The 14,448-nt window shown below is 46.0% G+C and overlaps 26 non-coding genes across 26 annotated transcripts; 7 read left to right on the top strand and 19 right to left on the bottom strand.

Annotated features, from left to right (window-relative positions):
- Positions 1-220: 220 nt before the first annotated feature.
- trnav-uac (transfer RNA valine (anticodon UAC)) lies at positions 221-293 on the bottom strand. Its single transcript has one exon. It is a non-coding gene; the product is annotated as a tRNA-Val (tRNA).
- Positions 294-815: 522 nt separating this feature from the next.
- trnad-guc (transfer RNA aspartic acid (anticodon GUC)) lies at positions 816-887 on the bottom strand. Its single transcript has one exon. It is a non-coding gene; the product is annotated as a tRNA-Asp (tRNA).
- Positions 888-1,038: 151 nt separating this feature from the next.
- On the top strand, positions 1,039-1,110 carry trnaq-cug (transfer RNA glutamine (anticodon CUG)). The gene has a single exon. It is a non-coding gene; the product is annotated as a tRNA-Gln (tRNA).
- A 474-nt stretch (positions 1,111-1,584) lies between these two features.
- trnav-cac (transfer RNA valine (anticodon CAC)) lies at positions 1,585-1,657 on the bottom strand. Its single transcript has one exon. It is a non-coding gene; the product is annotated as a tRNA-Val (tRNA).
- Positions 1,658-2,271: 614 nt separating this feature from the next.
- On the bottom strand, positions 2,272-2,344 carry trnav-uac (transfer RNA valine (anticodon UAC)). Its single transcript has one exon. It is a non-coding gene; the product is annotated as a tRNA-Val (tRNA).
- Positions 2,345-2,866: 522 nt separating this feature from the next.
- trnad-guc (transfer RNA aspartic acid (anticodon GUC)) lies at positions 2,867-2,938 on the bottom strand. Its single transcript has one exon. It is a non-coding gene; the product is annotated as a tRNA-Asp (tRNA).
- Positions 2,939-3,089: 151 nt separating this feature from the next.
- On the top strand, positions 3,090-3,161 carry trnaq-cug (transfer RNA glutamine (anticodon CUG)). The gene has a single exon. It is a non-coding gene; the product is annotated as a tRNA-Gln (tRNA).
- Positions 3,162-3,635: 474 nt separating this feature from the next.
- trnav-cac (transfer RNA valine (anticodon CAC)) lies at positions 3,636-3,708 on the bottom strand. Its single transcript has one exon. It is a non-coding gene; the product is annotated as a tRNA-Val (tRNA).
- A 614-nt stretch (positions 3,709-4,322) lies between these two features.
- On the bottom strand, positions 4,323-4,395 carry trnav-aac (transfer RNA valine (anticodon AAC)). The gene has a single exon. It is a non-coding gene; the product is annotated as a tRNA-Val (tRNA).
- A 522-nt stretch (positions 4,396-4,917) lies between these two features.
- trnad-guc (transfer RNA aspartic acid (anticodon GUC)) lies at positions 4,918-4,989 on the bottom strand. Its single transcript has one exon. It is a non-coding gene; the product is annotated as a tRNA-Asp (tRNA).
- A 151-nt stretch (positions 4,990-5,140) lies between these two features.
- Positions 5,141-5,212, top strand: trnaq-cug (transfer RNA glutamine (anticodon CUG)). The gene has a single exon. It is a non-coding gene; the product is annotated as a tRNA-Gln (tRNA).
- Positions 5,213-5,686: 474 nt separating this feature from the next.
- trnav-cac (transfer RNA valine (anticodon CAC)) lies at positions 5,687-5,759 on the bottom strand. Its single transcript has one exon. It is a non-coding gene; the product is annotated as a tRNA-Val (tRNA).
- A 614-nt stretch (positions 5,760-6,373) lies between these two features.
- trnav-uac (transfer RNA valine (anticodon UAC)) lies at positions 6,374-6,446 on the bottom strand. Its single transcript has one exon. It is a non-coding gene; the product is annotated as a tRNA-Val (tRNA).
- A 522-nt stretch (positions 6,447-6,968) lies between these two features.
- Positions 6,969-7,040, bottom strand: trnad-guc (transfer RNA aspartic acid (anticodon GUC)). The gene has a single exon. It is a non-coding gene; the product is annotated as a tRNA-Asp (tRNA).
- A 151-nt stretch (positions 7,041-7,191) lies between these two features.
- On the top strand, positions 7,192-7,263 carry trnaq-cug (transfer RNA glutamine (anticodon CUG)). The gene has a single exon. It is a non-coding gene; the product is annotated as a tRNA-Gln (tRNA).
- Positions 7,264-7,737: 474 nt separating this feature from the next.
- trnav-cac (transfer RNA valine (anticodon CAC)) lies at positions 7,738-7,810 on the bottom strand. The gene has a single exon. It is a non-coding gene; the product is annotated as a tRNA-Val (tRNA).
- Positions 7,811-8,424: 614 nt separating this feature from the next.
- On the bottom strand, positions 8,425-8,497 carry trnav-uac (transfer RNA valine (anticodon UAC)). Its single transcript has one exon. It is a non-coding gene; the product is annotated as a tRNA-Val (tRNA).
- A 730-nt stretch (positions 8,498-9,227) lies between these two features.
- Positions 9,228-9,299, top strand: trnaq-cug (transfer RNA glutamine (anticodon CUG)). Its single transcript has one exon. It is a non-coding gene; the product is annotated as a tRNA-Gln (tRNA).
- Positions 9,300-9,773: 474 nt separating this feature from the next.
- On the bottom strand, positions 9,774-9,846 carry trnav-cac (transfer RNA valine (anticodon CAC)). The gene has a single exon. It is a non-coding gene; the product is annotated as a tRNA-Val (tRNA).
- Positions 9,847-10,460: 614 nt separating this feature from the next.
- trnav-cac (transfer RNA valine (anticodon CAC)) lies at positions 10,461-10,533 on the bottom strand. Its single transcript has one exon. It is a non-coding gene; the product is annotated as a tRNA-Val (tRNA).
- A 522-nt stretch (positions 10,534-11,055) lies between these two features.
- On the bottom strand, positions 11,056-11,127 carry trnad-guc (transfer RNA aspartic acid (anticodon GUC)). Its single transcript has one exon. It is a non-coding gene; the product is annotated as a tRNA-Asp (tRNA).
- Positions 11,128-11,278: 151 nt separating this feature from the next.
- Positions 11,279-11,350, top strand: trnaq-cug (transfer RNA glutamine (anticodon CUG)). The gene has a single exon. It is a non-coding gene; the product is annotated as a tRNA-Gln (tRNA).
- Positions 11,351-11,809: 459 nt separating this feature from the next.
- Positions 11,810-11,882, bottom strand: trnav-cac (transfer RNA valine (anticodon CAC)). The gene has a single exon. It is a non-coding gene; the product is annotated as a tRNA-Val (tRNA).
- A 614-nt stretch (positions 11,883-12,496) lies between these two features.
- trnav-aac (transfer RNA valine (anticodon AAC)) lies at positions 12,497-12,569 on the bottom strand. The gene has a single exon. It is a non-coding gene; the product is annotated as a tRNA-Val (tRNA).
- A 730-nt stretch (positions 12,570-13,299) lies between these two features.
- Positions 13,300-13,371, top strand: trnaq-cug (transfer RNA glutamine (anticodon CUG)). The gene has a single exon. It is a non-coding gene; the product is annotated as a tRNA-Gln (tRNA).
- A 360-nt stretch (positions 13,372-13,731) lies between these two features.
- trnav-uac (transfer RNA valine (anticodon UAC)) lies at positions 13,732-13,805 on the bottom strand. The gene has a single exon. It is a non-coding gene; the product is annotated as a tRNA-Val (tRNA).
- Between the last annotated feature and the right edge of the window lie 643 nt (positions 13,806-14,448).

Genomic DNA, 14,448 nt, shown 5'->3' with positions numbered 1-14,448 from the left:
GAGATTTGTTGATTTGTGTGAAGTCTGTGGAGTTTGCAGAAATTTGGGCCATAGACAACTCTTTAGCAAGACGAGCATCCAAAGGTTACAGATGTCAGAGACCTGAACCAGATTTGAGTACTTTCTCTTGTCTGTGTCCCAAACAGCAGTAGAACCCCACAAGTTCAAGCAGTGCCTGCAGTCAGACACTTTTATATCAGGACGCATAAGCAAAGACGCATGCTTCCGCCCGGTTTCAGACCGGGGACCTTTCGCGTGTAAGGCGAACGTGATAACCACTACACTACGGAAACTGAGCTTGCGTACCCCGTAGTAATTAAAGGAGCATTTCAATGCTTTCTTACATTTGTGGACTTTTATGACAGATCATGTAGGACTATTGAGAAGGAGGGAACTCCCATTTGTGTCATTCTTCAAGCACTCCCCCACTTATGGCTGTATTGACAATGCAAATTGTGATCTCAAGATTGCATCTCTTGTCATGGGAGCTGATCTTCTGGTTGACAAGCTCTTTGATGTCCTTTGTTTGGCTAGCACACAATCTACAGAAGACAAGACCAAGAAACTTATTTGTCAGTAGGGACGCACGTAAAACAGAGAAAATGCTGCACAAGCAGTGTTCTCTTGGACTAGCATCTCTTCTGATGGGAGCTCTTTCTGAGAAGACCTTTTCGACTTGTGAGCGCACAGGTGGAATTCATGTTTCTTCAAGCCCATTATAGGACTAGATTATTAGATTGACTAGGATCTGGTGTGCGATTAAGGTGTGTGTGGTCATTGCAGGTAAAAGGCAGAACAGAGAAGGAAACTGCTCACTCCCCGTCGGGGAATCGAACCCCGGTCTTCCGCGTGACAGGCGGAGATACTGTCCACTATACTAACGAGGACCTCTGAAGCACTGCAATGGTCACGTCAAGCTGCGATTCGCAGCAGGTATGACAGGTAAAATTTGGCTGGCCGTGTAGAAATCCCCATCGGTTTACCAGGAACTACACTTTTATGCCTGTTTGACACAGATCTTTTGTGCGCTTCAGGCAGGGTTCCATGGTGTAATGGTTAGCACTCTGGACTCTGAATCCAGCGATCTGAGTTCAAGTCTCAGTGGAACCTCATTTGGCTTTCTAGCACTTTGCTCCACAGGTACATTAGCATTAGCACACGCTAGCATAAGAATCTAGTCAGTTGAAGAGCAAGTTAGTGGCCCAGTCAGTTCCACTCCTCTTGTGTTGGCTGATCTCATCTGCACAGGGTCTTCATGCTGCACCAAACCTCGCTCATGCTCTTCTGCTGCACTTTCCACTTCAGCTTCCTGCTGTATCGTTCATTAGCCACCTTGACTCAAGTCAACTTTTCCTCTTGCACTCTTCCCACTTCCAATCCCTTTGCCACCTCTGAAGGCCCCGATCTTCTTCTTGACAAGCTCTTTGATGTCCTTTGTTTGGCTAGCACACAACCTACAGAAGACAAAACCAAGAGACTTAATTCTCAATAGGGATGCAAGTAAAACAGAGAAAATGCTGGACAAGCAGAGTTGTCTAAAGAGTGAATATCAATTCCCTTGTAACCAAAGAAGGAAAAGACCCATGTTTCCGCCCGGTTTCGGACCGGGGACCTTTCGCGTGTGAGGCGAACGTGATAACCACTACACTACGGAAACCCCGAAAGACAGCTTGTTTGGCTTTCCAATGTGTCTCACTGAGTAATCTCGCACTCTGACAAATTTGGTGACATGTTCCTATCATGGCCTTGAAGTAAAAGGAGCCATGGAGAAGAGACAGACGCACTCTAGCAAGGAGTCTGAACTGTAGTCTCCATGTTAGGCTCACTTAAACTTTGGACATTTAGGAGTTCACTAAAGCAAGCACAGCTCAACATATGCTGCCCTAAGAACCCCAGAACCTCTGGCAGCAGAACTGTTGCCTAAAGCGCCCATTTGTTTCATTGCCTTGGGCATTGGCTGAAAATAGGCCCAAGTCCTGTGCAGGCCACCTAGAGCCAGTCATTTCCAAGAGCTTAGTCTGTGCCTCCATCTTCAGGAAATATAGCGACTGGAGATTTGTTGATTTGTGTGAAGTCTGTGAAGTTTGCAGAAATTTAGGCCATAGACAACTCTTTAGCAAGACGAGCATCCAAAGGTTACAGATGTCAGAGACCTGTACCAGATTTGAGTACTTTCTCTTGTCTGTGTCCCAAACAGCAGTAGAACCCCACAAGTTCAAGCAGTGCCTGCAGTCAGACACTTTTATATCAGGACGCATAAGCAAAGACGCATGCTTCCGCCCGGTTTCGGACCGGGGACCTTTCGCGTGTAAGGCGAACGTGATAACCACTACACTACGGAAACTGAGCTTGCGTACCCCGTAGTAATTAAAGGAGCATTTCAATGCTTTCTTACATTTGTGGACTTTTATGACAGATCATGTAGGACTATTGAGAAGGAGGGAACTCCCATTTGTGTCATTCTTCAAGCACTCCCCCACTTATGGCTGTATTGACAATGCAAATTGTGATCTCAAGATTGCATCTCTTGTCATGGGAGCTGATCTTCTGGTTGACAAGCTCTTTGATGTCCTTTGTTTGGCTAGCACACAATCTACAGAAGACAAGACCAAGAAACTTATTTGTCAGTAGGGACGCACGTAAAACAGAGAAAATGCTGCACAAGCAGTGTTCTCTTGGACTAGCATCTCTTCTGATGGGAGCTCTTTCTGAGAAGACCTTTTCGACTTGTGAGCGCACAGGTGGAATTCATGTTTCTTCAAGCCCATTATAGGACTAGATTATTAGATTGACTAGGATCTGGTGTGCGATTAAGGTGTGTGTGGTCATTGCAGGTAAAAGGCAGAACAGAGAAGGAAACTGCTCACTCCCCGTCGGGGAATCGAACCCCGGTCTTCCGCGTGACAGGCGGAGATACTGTCCACTATACTAACGAGGACCTCTGAAGCACTGCAATGGTCACGTCAAGCTGCGATTCGCAGCAGGTATGACAGGTAAAATTTGGCTGGCCGTGTAGAAATCCCCATCGGTTTACCAGGAACTACACTTTTATGCCTGTTTGACACAGATCTTTTGTGTGCTTCAGGCAGGGTTCCATGGTGTAATGGTTAGCACTCTGGACTCTGAATCCAGCGATCTGCGTTCAAGTCTCAGTGGAACCTCATTTGGCTTTCTAGCACTTTGCTCCACAGGTACATTAGCATTAGCACACGCTAGCATAAGAATCTAGTCAGTTGAAGAGCAAGTTAGTGGCCCAGTCAGTTCCACTCCTCTTGTGTTGGCTGATCTCATCTGCACATGGTCTTCATGCTGCACCAAACCTCGCTCATGCTCTTCTGCTGCACTTTCCACTTCAGCTTCCTGCTGTATCGTTCATTAGCCACCTTGACTCAAGTCAACTTTTCCTCTTGCACTCTTCCCACTTCCAATCCCTTTGCCACCTCTGAAGGCCCCGATCTTCTTCTTGACAAGCTCTTTGATGTCCTTTGTTTGGCTAGCACACAACCTACAGAAGACAAAACCAAGAGACTTAATTCTCAATAGGGATGCAAGTAAAACAGAGAAAATGCTGGACAAGCAGAGTTGTCTAAAGAGTGAATATCAATTCCCTTGTAACCAAAGAAGGAAAAGACCCATGTTTCCGCCCGGTTTCGGACCGGGGACCTTTCGCGTGTGAGGCGAACGTGATAACCACTACACTACGGAAACCCCGAAAGACAGCTTGTTTGGCTTTCCAATGTGTCTCACTGAGTAATCTCGCACTCTGACAAATTTGGTGACATGTTCCTATCATGGCCTTGAAGTAAAAGGAGCCATGGAGAAGAGACAGACGCACTCTAGCAAGGAGTCTGAACTGTAGTCTCCATGTTAGGCTCACTTAAACTTTGGACATTTAGGAGTTCACTAAAGCAAGCACAGCTCAACATATGCTGCCCTAAGAACCCCAGAACCTCTGGCAGCAGAACTGTTGCCTAAAGCGCCCATTTGTTTCATTGCCTTGGGCATTGGCTGAAAATAGGCCCAAGTCCTGTGCAGGCCACCTAGAGCCAGTCATTTCCAAGAGCTTAGTCTGTGCCTCCATCTTCAGGAAATATAGCGACTGGAGATTTGTTGATTTGTGTGAAGTCTGTGGAGTTTGCAGAAATTTGGGCCATAGACAACTCTTTAGCAAGACGAGCATCCAAAGGTTACAGATGTCAGAGACCTGAACCAGATTTGAGTACTTTCTCTTGTCTGTGTCCCAAACAGCAGTAGAACCCCACAAGTTCAAGCAGTGCCTGCAGTCAGACACTTTTATATCAGGACGCATAAGCAAAGACGCATGCTTCCGCCCGGTTTCGGACCGGGGACCTTTCGCGTGTTAGGCGAACGTGATAACCACTGCACTACGGAAACTGAGCTTGCGTACCCCGTAGTAATTAAAGGATCATTTCAATGCTTTCTTACATTTGTGGACTTTTATGACAGATCATGTAGGACTATTGAGAAGGAGGGAACTCCCATTTGTGTCATTCTTCAAGCACTCCCCCACTTATGGCTGTATTGACAATGCAAATTGTGATCTCAAGATTGCATCTCTTGTCATGGGAGCTGATCTTCTGGTTGACAAGCTCTTTGATGTCCTTTGTTTGGCTAGCACACAATCTACAGAAGACAAGACCAAGAAACTTATTTGTCAGTAGGGACGCACGTAAAACAGAGAAAATGCTGCACAAGCAGTGTTCTCTTGGACTAGCATCTCTTCTGATGGGAGCTCTTTCTGAGAAGACCTTTTCGACTTGTGAGCGCACAGGTGGAATTCATGTTTCTTCAAGCCCATTATAGGACTAGATTATTAGATTGACTAGGATCTGGTGTGCGATTAAGGTGTGTGTGGTCATTGCAGGTAAAAGGCAGAACAGAGAAGGAAACTGCTCACTCCCCGTCGGGGAATCGAACCCCGGTCTTCCGCGTGACAGGCGGAGATACTGTCCACTATACTAACGAGGACCTCTGAAGCACTGCAATGGTCACGTCAAGCTGCGATTCGCAGCAGGTATGACAGGTAAAATTTGGCTGGCCGTGTAGAAATCCCCATCGGTTTACCAGGAACTACACTTTTATGCCTGTTTGACACAGATCTTTTGTGTGCTTCAGGCAGGGTTCCATGGTGTAATGGTTAGCACTCTGGACTCTGAATCCAGCGATCTGAGTTCAAGTCTCAGTGGAACCTCATTTGGCTTTCTAGCACTTTGCTCCACAGGTACATTAGCATTAGCACACGCTAGCATAAGAATCTAGTCAGTTGAAGAGCAAGTTAGTGGCCCAGTCAGTTCCACTCCTCTTGTGTTGGCTGATCTCATCTGCACATGGTCTTCATGCTGCACCAAACCTCGCTCATGCTCTTCTGCTGCACTTTCCACTTCAGCTTCCTGCTGTATCGTTCATTAGCCACCTTGACTCAAGTCAACTTTTCCTCTTGCACTCTTCCCACTTCCAATCCCTTTGCCACCTCTGAAGGCCCCGATCTTCTTCTTGACAAGCTCTTTGATGTCCTTTGTTTGGCTAGCACACAACCTACAGAAGACAAAACCAAGAGACTTAATTCTCAATAGGGATGCAAGTAAAACAGAGAAAATGCTGGACAAGCAGAGTTGTCTAAAGAGTGAATATCAATTCCCTTGTAACCAAAGAAGGAAAAGACCCATGTTTCCGCCCGGTTTCGGACCGGGGACCTTTCGCGTGTGAGGCGAACGTGATAACCACTACACTACGGAAACCCCGAAAGACAGCTTGTTTGGCTTTCCAATGTGTCTCACTGAGTAATCTCGCACTCTGACAAATTTGGTGACATGTTCCTATCATGGCCTTGAAGTAAAAGGAGCCATGGAGAAGAGACAGACGCACTCTAGCAAGGAGTCTGAACTGTAGTCTCCATGTTAGGCTCACTTAAACTTTGGACATTTAGGAGTTCACTAAAGCAAGCACAGCTCAACATATGCTGCCCTAAGAACCCCAGAACCTCTGGCAGCAGAACTGTTGCCTAAAGCGCCCATTTGTTTCATTGCCTTGGGCATTGGCTGAAAATAGGCCCAAGTCCTGTGCAGGCCACCTAGAGCCAGTCATTTCCAAGAGCTTAGTCTGTGCCTCCATCTTCAGGAAATATAGCGACTGGAGATTTGTTGATTTGTGTGAAGTCTGTGGAGTTTGCAGAAATTTGGGCCATAGACAACTCTTTAGCAAGACGAGCATCCAAAGGTTACAGATGTCAGAGACCTGAACCAGATTTGAGTACTTTCTCTTGTCTGTGTCCCAAACAGCAGTAGAACCCCACAAGTTCAAGCAGTGCCTGCAGTCAGACACTTTTATATCAGGACGCATAAGCAAAGACGCATGCTTCCGCCCGGTTTCGGACCGGGGACCTTTCGCGTGTAAGGCGAACGTGATAACCACTACACTACGGAAACTGAGCTTGCGTACCCTGTAGTAATTAAAGGAGCATTTCAATGCTTTCTTACATTTGTGGACTTTTATGACAGATCATGTAGGACTATTGAGAAGGAGGGAACTCCCATTTGTGTCATTCTTCAAGCACTCCCCCACTTATGGCTGTATTGACAATGCAAATTGTGATCTCAAGATTGCATCTCTTGTCATGGGAGCTGATCTTCTGGTTGACAAGCTCTTTGATGTCCTTTGTTTGGCTAGCACACAATCTACAGAAGACAAGACCAAGAAACTTATTTGTCAGTAGGGACGCACGTAAAACAGAGAAAATGCTGCACAAGCAGTGTTCTCTTGGACTAGCATCTCTTCTGATGGGAGCTCTTTCTGAGAAGACCTTTTCGACTTGTGAGCGCACAGGTGGAATTCATGTTTCTTCAAGCCCATTATAGGACTAGATTATTAGATTGACTAGGATCTGGTGTGCGATTAAGGTGTGTGTGGTCATTGCAGGTAAAAGGCAGAACAGAGAAGGAAACTGCTCACTCCCCGTCGGGGAATCGAACCCCGGTCTTCCGCGTGACAGGCGGAGATACTGTCCACTATACTAACGAGGACCTCTGAAGCAGTGCAATGGTCACGTCAAGCTGCGATTCGCAGCAGGTATGACAGGTAAAATTTGGCTGGCCGTGTAGAAATCCCCATCGGTTTACCAGGAACTACACTTTTATGCCTGTTTGACACAGATCTTTTGTGTGCTTCAGGCAGGGTTCCATGGTGTAATGGTTAGCACTCTGGACTCTGAATCCAGCGATCTGAGTTCAAGTCTCAGTGGAACCTCATTTGGCTTTCTAGCACTTTGCTCCACAGGTACATTAGCATTAGCACACGCTAGCATAAGAATCTAGTCAGTTGAAGAGCAAGTTAGTGGCCCAGTCAGTTCCACTCCTCTTGTGTTGGCTGATCTCATCTGCACATGGTCTTCATGCTGCACCAAACCTCGCTCATGCTCTTCTGCTGCACTTTCCACTTCAGCTTCCTGCTGTATCGTTCATTAGCCACCTTGACTCAAGTCAACTTTTCCTCTTGCACTCTTCCCACTTCCAATCCCTTTGCCACCTCTGAAGGCCCCGATCTTCTTCTTGACAAGCTCTTTGATGTCCTTTGTTTGGCTAGCACACAACCTACAGAAGACAAAACCAAGAGACTTAATTCTCAATAGGGATGCAAGTAAAACAGAGAAAATGCTGGACAAGCAGAGTTGTCTAAAGAGTGAATATCAATTCCCTTGTAACCAAAGAAGGAAAAGACCCATGTTTCCGCCCGGTTTCGGACGGGGGACCTTTCGCGTGTGAGGCGAACGTGATAACCACTACACTACGGAAACCCCGAAAGACAGCTTGTTTGGCTTTCCAATGTGTCTCACTGAGTAATCTCGCACTCTGACAAATTTGGTGACATGTTCCTATCATGGCCTTGAAGTAAAAGGAGCCATGGAGAAGAGACAGACGCACTCTAGCAAGGAGTCTGAACTGTAGTCTCCATGTTAGGCTCACTTAAACTTTGGACATTTAGGAGTTCACTAAAGCAAGCACAGCTCAACATATGCTGCCCTAAGAACCCCAGAACCTCTGGCAGCAGAACTGTTGCCTAAAGCGCCCATTTGTTTCATTGCCTTGGGCATTGGCTGAAAATAGGCCCAAGTCCTGTGCAGGCCACCTAGAGCCAGTCATTTCCAAGAGCTTAGTCTGTGCCTCCATCTTCAGGAAATATAGCGACTGGAGATTTGTTGATTTGTGTGAAGTCTGTGGAGTTTGCAGAAATTTGGGCCATAGACAACTCTTTAGCAAGACGAGCATCCAAAGGTTACAGATGTCAGAGACCTGAACCAGATTTGAGTACTTTCTCTTGTCTGTGTCCCAAACAGCAGTAGAACCCCACAAGTTCAAGCAGTGCCTGCAGTCAGACACTTTTATATCAGGACGCATAAGCAAAGACGCATGCTTCCGCCCGGTTTGGGACCGGGGACCTTTCGCGTGTAAGGCGAACGTGATAACCACTACACTACGGAAACTGAGCTTGCGTACCCTGTAGTAATTAAAGGAGCATTTCAATGCTTTCTTACATTTGTGGACTTTTATGACAGATCATGTAGGACTATTGAGAAGGAGGGAACTCCCATTTGTGTCATTCTTCAAGCACTCCCCCACTTATGGCTGTATTGACAATGCAAATTGTGATCTCAAGATTGCATCTCTTGTCATGGGAGCTGATCTTCTGGTTGACAAGCTCTTTGATGTCCTTTGTTTGGCTAGCACACAATCTACAGAAGACAAGACCAAGAAACTTATTTGTCAGTAGGGACGCACGTAAAACAGAGAAAATGCTGCACAAGCAGTGTTCTCTTGGACTAGCATCTCTTCTGATGGGAGCTCTTTCTGAGAAGACCTTTTCGACTTGTGAGCGCACAGGTGGAATTCATGTTTCTTCAAGCCCATTATAGGACTAGATTATTAGATTGACTAGGATCTGGTGTGCGATTAAGGTGTGTGTGGTCATTGCAGGTAAAAGGCAGAACAGAGAAGGAAACTGCTCACTCCCCGTCGGGGAATCACGTGACAGGCGGAGATACTGTCCACTATACTAACGAGGACCTCTGAAGCACTGCAATGGTCACGTCAAGCTGCGATTCGCAGCAGGTATGACAGGTAAAATTTGGCTGGCCGTGTGGAAATCCCCATCGGTTTACCAGGAACTACACTTTTATGCCTGTTTGACACAGATCTTTTGTGTGCTTCAGGCAGGGTTCCATGGTGTAATGGTTAGCACTCTGGACTCTGAATCCAGCGATCTGCGTTCAAGTCTCAGTGGAACCTCATTTGGCTTTCTAGCACTTTGCTCCACAGGTACATTAGCATTAGCACACGCTAGCATAAGAATCTAGTCAGTTGAAGAGCAAGTTAGTGGCCCAGTCAGTTCCACTCCTCTTGTGTTGGCTGATCTCATCTGCACATGGTCTTCATGCTGCACCAAACCTCGCTCATGCTCTTCTGCTGCACTTTCCACTTCAGCTTCCTGCTGTATCGTTCATTAGCCACCTTGACTCAAGTCATCTTTTCCTCTTGCACTCTTCCCACTTCCAATCCCTTTGCCACCTCTGAAGGCCCCGATCTTCTTCTTGACAAGCTCTTTGATGTCCTTTGTTTGGCTAGCACACAACCTACAGAAGACAAAACCAAGAGACTTAATTCTCAATAGGGATGCAAGTAAAACAGAGAAAATGCTGGACAAGCAGAGTTGTCTAAAGAGTGAATATCAATTCCCTTGTAACCAAAGAAGGAAAAGACCCATGTTTCCGCCCGGTTTCGGACGGGGGACCTTTCGCGTGTGAGGCGAACGTGATAACCACTACACTACGGAAACCCCGAAAGACAGCTTGTTTGGCTTTCCAATGTGTCTCACTGAGTAATCTCGCACTCTGACAAATTTGGTGACATGTTCCTATCATGGCCTTGAAGTAAAAGGAGCCATGGAGAAGAGACAGACGCACTCTAGCAAGGAGTCTGAACTGTAGTCTCCATGTTAGGCTCACTTAAACTTTGGACATTTAGGAGTTCACTAAAGCAAGCACAGCTCAACATATGCTGCCCTAAGAACCCCAGAACCTCTGGCAGCAGAACTGTTGCCTAAAGCGCCCATTTGTTTCATTGCCTTGGGCATTGGCTGAAAATAGGCCCAAGTCCTGTGCAGGCCACCTAGAACCAGTCATTTCCAAGAGCTTAGTCTGTGCCTCCATCTTCAGGAAATATAGCGACTGGAGATTTGTTGATTTGTGTGAAGTCTGTGGAGTTTGCAGAAATTTGGGCCATAGACAACTCTTTAGCAAGACGAGCATCCAAAGGTTACAGATGTCAGAGACCTGAACCAGATTTGAGTACTTTCTCTTGTCTGTGTCCCAAACAGCAGTAGAACCCCACAAGTTCAAGCAGTGCCTGCAGTCAGACACTTTTATATCAGGACGCATAAGCAAAGACGCATGCTTCCGCCCGGTTTCGGACAGGGGACCTTTCGCGTGTGAGGCGAACGTGATAACCACTACACTACGGAAACTGAGCTTGCGTACCCCGTAGTAATTAAAGGAGCATTTCAATGCTTTCTTACATTTGTGGACTTTTATGACAGATCATGTAGGACTATTGAGAAGGAGGGAACTCCCATTTGTGTCATTCTTCAAGCACTCCCCCACTTATGGCTGTATTGACAATGCAAATTGTGATCTCAAGATTGCATCTCTTGTCATGGGAGCTGATCTTCTGGTTGACAAGCTCTTTGATGTCCTTTGTTTGGCTAGCACACAATCTACAGAAGACAAGACCAAGAAACTTATTTGTCAGTAGGGACGCACGTAAAACAGAGAAAATGCTGCACAAGCAGTGTTCTCTTGGACTAGCATCTCTTCTGATGGGAGCTCTTTCTGAGAAGACCTTTTCGACTTGTGAGCGCACAGGTGGAATTCATGTTTCTTCAAGCCCATTATAGGACTAGATTATTAGATTGACTAGGATCTGGTGTGCAATTAAGGTGTGTGTGGTCATTGCAGGTAAAAGGCAGAACAGAGAAGGAAACTGCTCACTCCCCGTCGGGGAATCGAACCCCGGTCTTCCGCGTGACAGGCGGAGATACTGTCCACTATACTAACGAGGACCTCTGAAGCAGTGCAATGGTCACGTCAAGCTGCGATTCGCAGCAGGTATGACAGGTAAAATTTGGCTGGCCGTGTAGAAATCCCCATCGGTTTACCAGGAACTACACTTTTATGCCTGTTTGACACAGATCTTTTGTGTGCTTCAGGCAGGGTTCCATGGTGTAATGGTTAGCACTCTGGACTCTGAATCCAGCGATCTGAGTTCAAGTCTCAGTGGAACCTCATTTGGCTTTCTAGCACTTTGCTCCACAGGTACATTAGCATTAGCACACGCTAGCATAAGAATCTAGTCAGTTGAAGAGCAAGTTAGTGGCCCAGTCAGTTCCACTCCTCTTGTGTTGGCTGATCTCATCTGCACATGGTCTTCATGCTGCACCAAACCTCGCTCATGCTCTTCTGCTGCACTTTCCACTTCAGCTTCCTGCTGTATCGTTCATTAGCCACCTTGACTCAAGTCAACTTTTCCTCTTCCAATCCCTTTGCCACCTCTGAAGGCCCCGATCTTCTTCTTGACAAGCTCTTTGATGTCCTTTGTTTGGCTAGCACACAACCTACAGAAGACAAAACCAAGAGACTTAATTCTCAATAGGGATGCAAGTAAAACAGAGAAAATGCTGGACAAGCAGAGTTGTCTAAAGAGTGAATATCAATTCCCTTGTAACCAAAGAAGGAAAAGACCCATGTTTCCGCCCGGTTTCGGACCGGGGACCTTTCGCGTGTGAGGCAAACGTGATAACCACTACACTACGGAAACCCCGAAAGACAGCTTGTTTGGCTTTCCAATGTGTCTCACTGAGTAATCTCGCACTCTGACAAATTTGGTGACATGTTCCTATCATGGCCTTGAAGTAAAAGGAGCCATGGAGAAGAGACAGACGCACTCTAGCAAGGAGTCTGAACTGTAGTCTCCATGTTAGGCTCACTTAAACTTTGGACATTTAGGAGTTCACTAAAGCAAGCACAGCTCAACATATGCTGCCCTAAGAACCCCAGAACCTCTGGCAGCAGAACTGTTGCCTAAAGCGCCCATTTGTTTCATTGCCTTGGGCATTGGCTGAAAATAGGCCCAAGTCCTGTGCAGGCCACCTAGAGCCAGTCATTTCCAAGAGCTTAGTCTGTGCCTCCATCTTCAGGAAATATAGCGACTGGAGATTTGTTGATTTGTGTGAAGTCTGTGGAGTTTGCAGAAATTTGGGCCATAGACAACTCTTTAGCAAGACGAGCATCCAAAGGTTACAGATGTCAGAGACCTGAACCAGATTTGAGTACTTTCTCTTGTCTGTGTCCCAAACAGCAGTAGAACCCCACAAGTTCAAGCAGTGCCTGCAGTCAGACACTTTTATATCAGGACGCATAAGCAAAGAGGCATGCTTCCGCCCGGTTTCGGACCGGGGACCTTTCGCGTGTTAGGCGAACGTGATAACCACTACACTACGGAAACTGAGCTTGCGTACCCTGTAGTAATTAAAGGAGCATTTCAATGCTTTCTTACATTTGTGGACTTTTATGACAGATCATGTAGGACTATTGAGAAGGAGGGAACTCCCATTTGTGTCATTCTTCAAGCACTCCCCCACTTATGGCTGTATTGACAATGCAAATTGTGATCTCAAGATTGCATCTCTTGTCATGGGAGCTGATCTTCTGGTTGACAAGCTCTTTGATGTCCTTTGTTTGGCTAGCACACAATCTACAGAAGACAAGACCAAGAAACTTATTTGTCAGTAGGGACGCACGTAAAACAGAGAAAATGCTGCACAAGCAGTGTTCTCTTGGACTAGCATCTCTTCTGATGGGAGCTCTTTCTGAGAAGACCTTTTCGACTTGTGAGCGCACAGGTGGAATTCATGTTTCTTCAAGCCCATTATAGGACTAGATTATTAGATTGACTAGGATCTGGTGTGCGATTAAGGTGTGTGTGGTCATTGCAGGTAAAAGGCAGAACAGAGAAGGAAACTGCTCACTCCCCGTCGGGGAATCGCGTGACAGGCGGAGATACTGTCCACTATACTAACGAGGACCTCTGAAGCACTGCAATGGTCACGTCAAGCTGCGATTCGCAGCAGGTATGACAGGTAAAATTTGGCTGGCCGTGTAGAAATCCCCATCGGTTTACCAGGAACTACACTTTTATGCCTGTTTGACACAGATCTTTTGTGTGCTTCAGGCAGGGTTCCATGGTGTAATGGTTAGCACTCTGGACTCTGAATCCAGCGATCTGAGTTCAAGTCTCAGTGGAACCTCATTTGGCTTTCTAGCACTTTGCTCCACAGGTGCATTAGCACACGCTAGCATAAGAATCTAGTCAGTTGAAGAGCAAGTTAGTGGCCCAGTCAGTTCCACTCCTCTTGTGTTGGCTGATCTCATCTGCACATGGTCTTCATGCTGCACCAAACCTCGCTCATCCTCTTCTGCTGCACTTTCCACTTCAGCTTCCTGCTGTATCGTTCATTAGCCACCTTGACTAAAGTCAACTTTTCCTCTTGCACTCTTCTCACTTCTAATCCTGTTGCCACCCCCAAACAGCAGTAGAACTCCACAAGTTCAAGCAGTGCCTGCAGTCAGACACTTTTATATCAGGACGCATAAGCAAAGAAGAAGCATGTTTCCGCCCGGTTTCGGACCGGGGGACCTTTCGCGTGTAAGGCGAACGTGATAACCACTACACTACGGAAACGACGCTTCCTGTGTTAGTATGCTCCGTCAACAAAGCTGCTGTTTTGAGTTTCATTCCTCTCCATATATGAATCCTGCATTTCGGTCCTATTTCCTGCCTACCTCACAGCGAGAAGGTCAGTTTATCAGATGCATGAAGCTGCTTGAAGAATTTACAAACCTCCAGTTTTTAAGCAGTTTTATATCCTTAATGACACATCACAGCCTGCTTGTGTGTCTACAGTCCCTGTGTGTTCTTTTTGTTAATTTAAAGTAATGTTAATTTAAAGTAATGCTTAATTAAGTAGCTATCCCCTTTAGGGTTAAACATGTTTTTTTTTCCTTGCTAATAACTGTTTGTTATCAGTGATTTTTAATTTGCTTATTTTCAGTATTTTTTGTCAGTATGTATGTTCGTAATAAAAATTGTATTCTTATCAACTTATCAACTACTTTCTTACCCTTCATTGATATTTCTCCACTTAATTAGACTATTTCCAAAATGATTCAACAATGAGAGATTGTATAGAAACACTGAAAATGATGTCTTAAGATACAAAAACAAATTAACTCGGAGGATCCATCCTAGGATAGGTGTTAGCAGAGGATACGACAGAATCTTTTTACTTTTGCCCTATTGGATAGTAATAGTGAAGACACGTAAC

Source organism: Mchenga conophoros, linkage group LG8 (genome assembly GCF_057382185.1).
Source record: "Mchenga conophoros isolate Kocher_MC1m ecotype Shallow Benthic linkage group LG8, M_conophoros_male_GT1.1, whole genome shotgun sequence".
Taxonomy (NCBI): domain Eukaryota; kingdom Metazoa; phylum Chordata; class Actinopteri; order Cichliformes; family Cichlidae; genus Mchenga; species Mchenga conophoros.
Note: the sequence above shows the minus strand (reverse complement) of the source record. Positions and strands in the feature narration are given on the sequence as shown.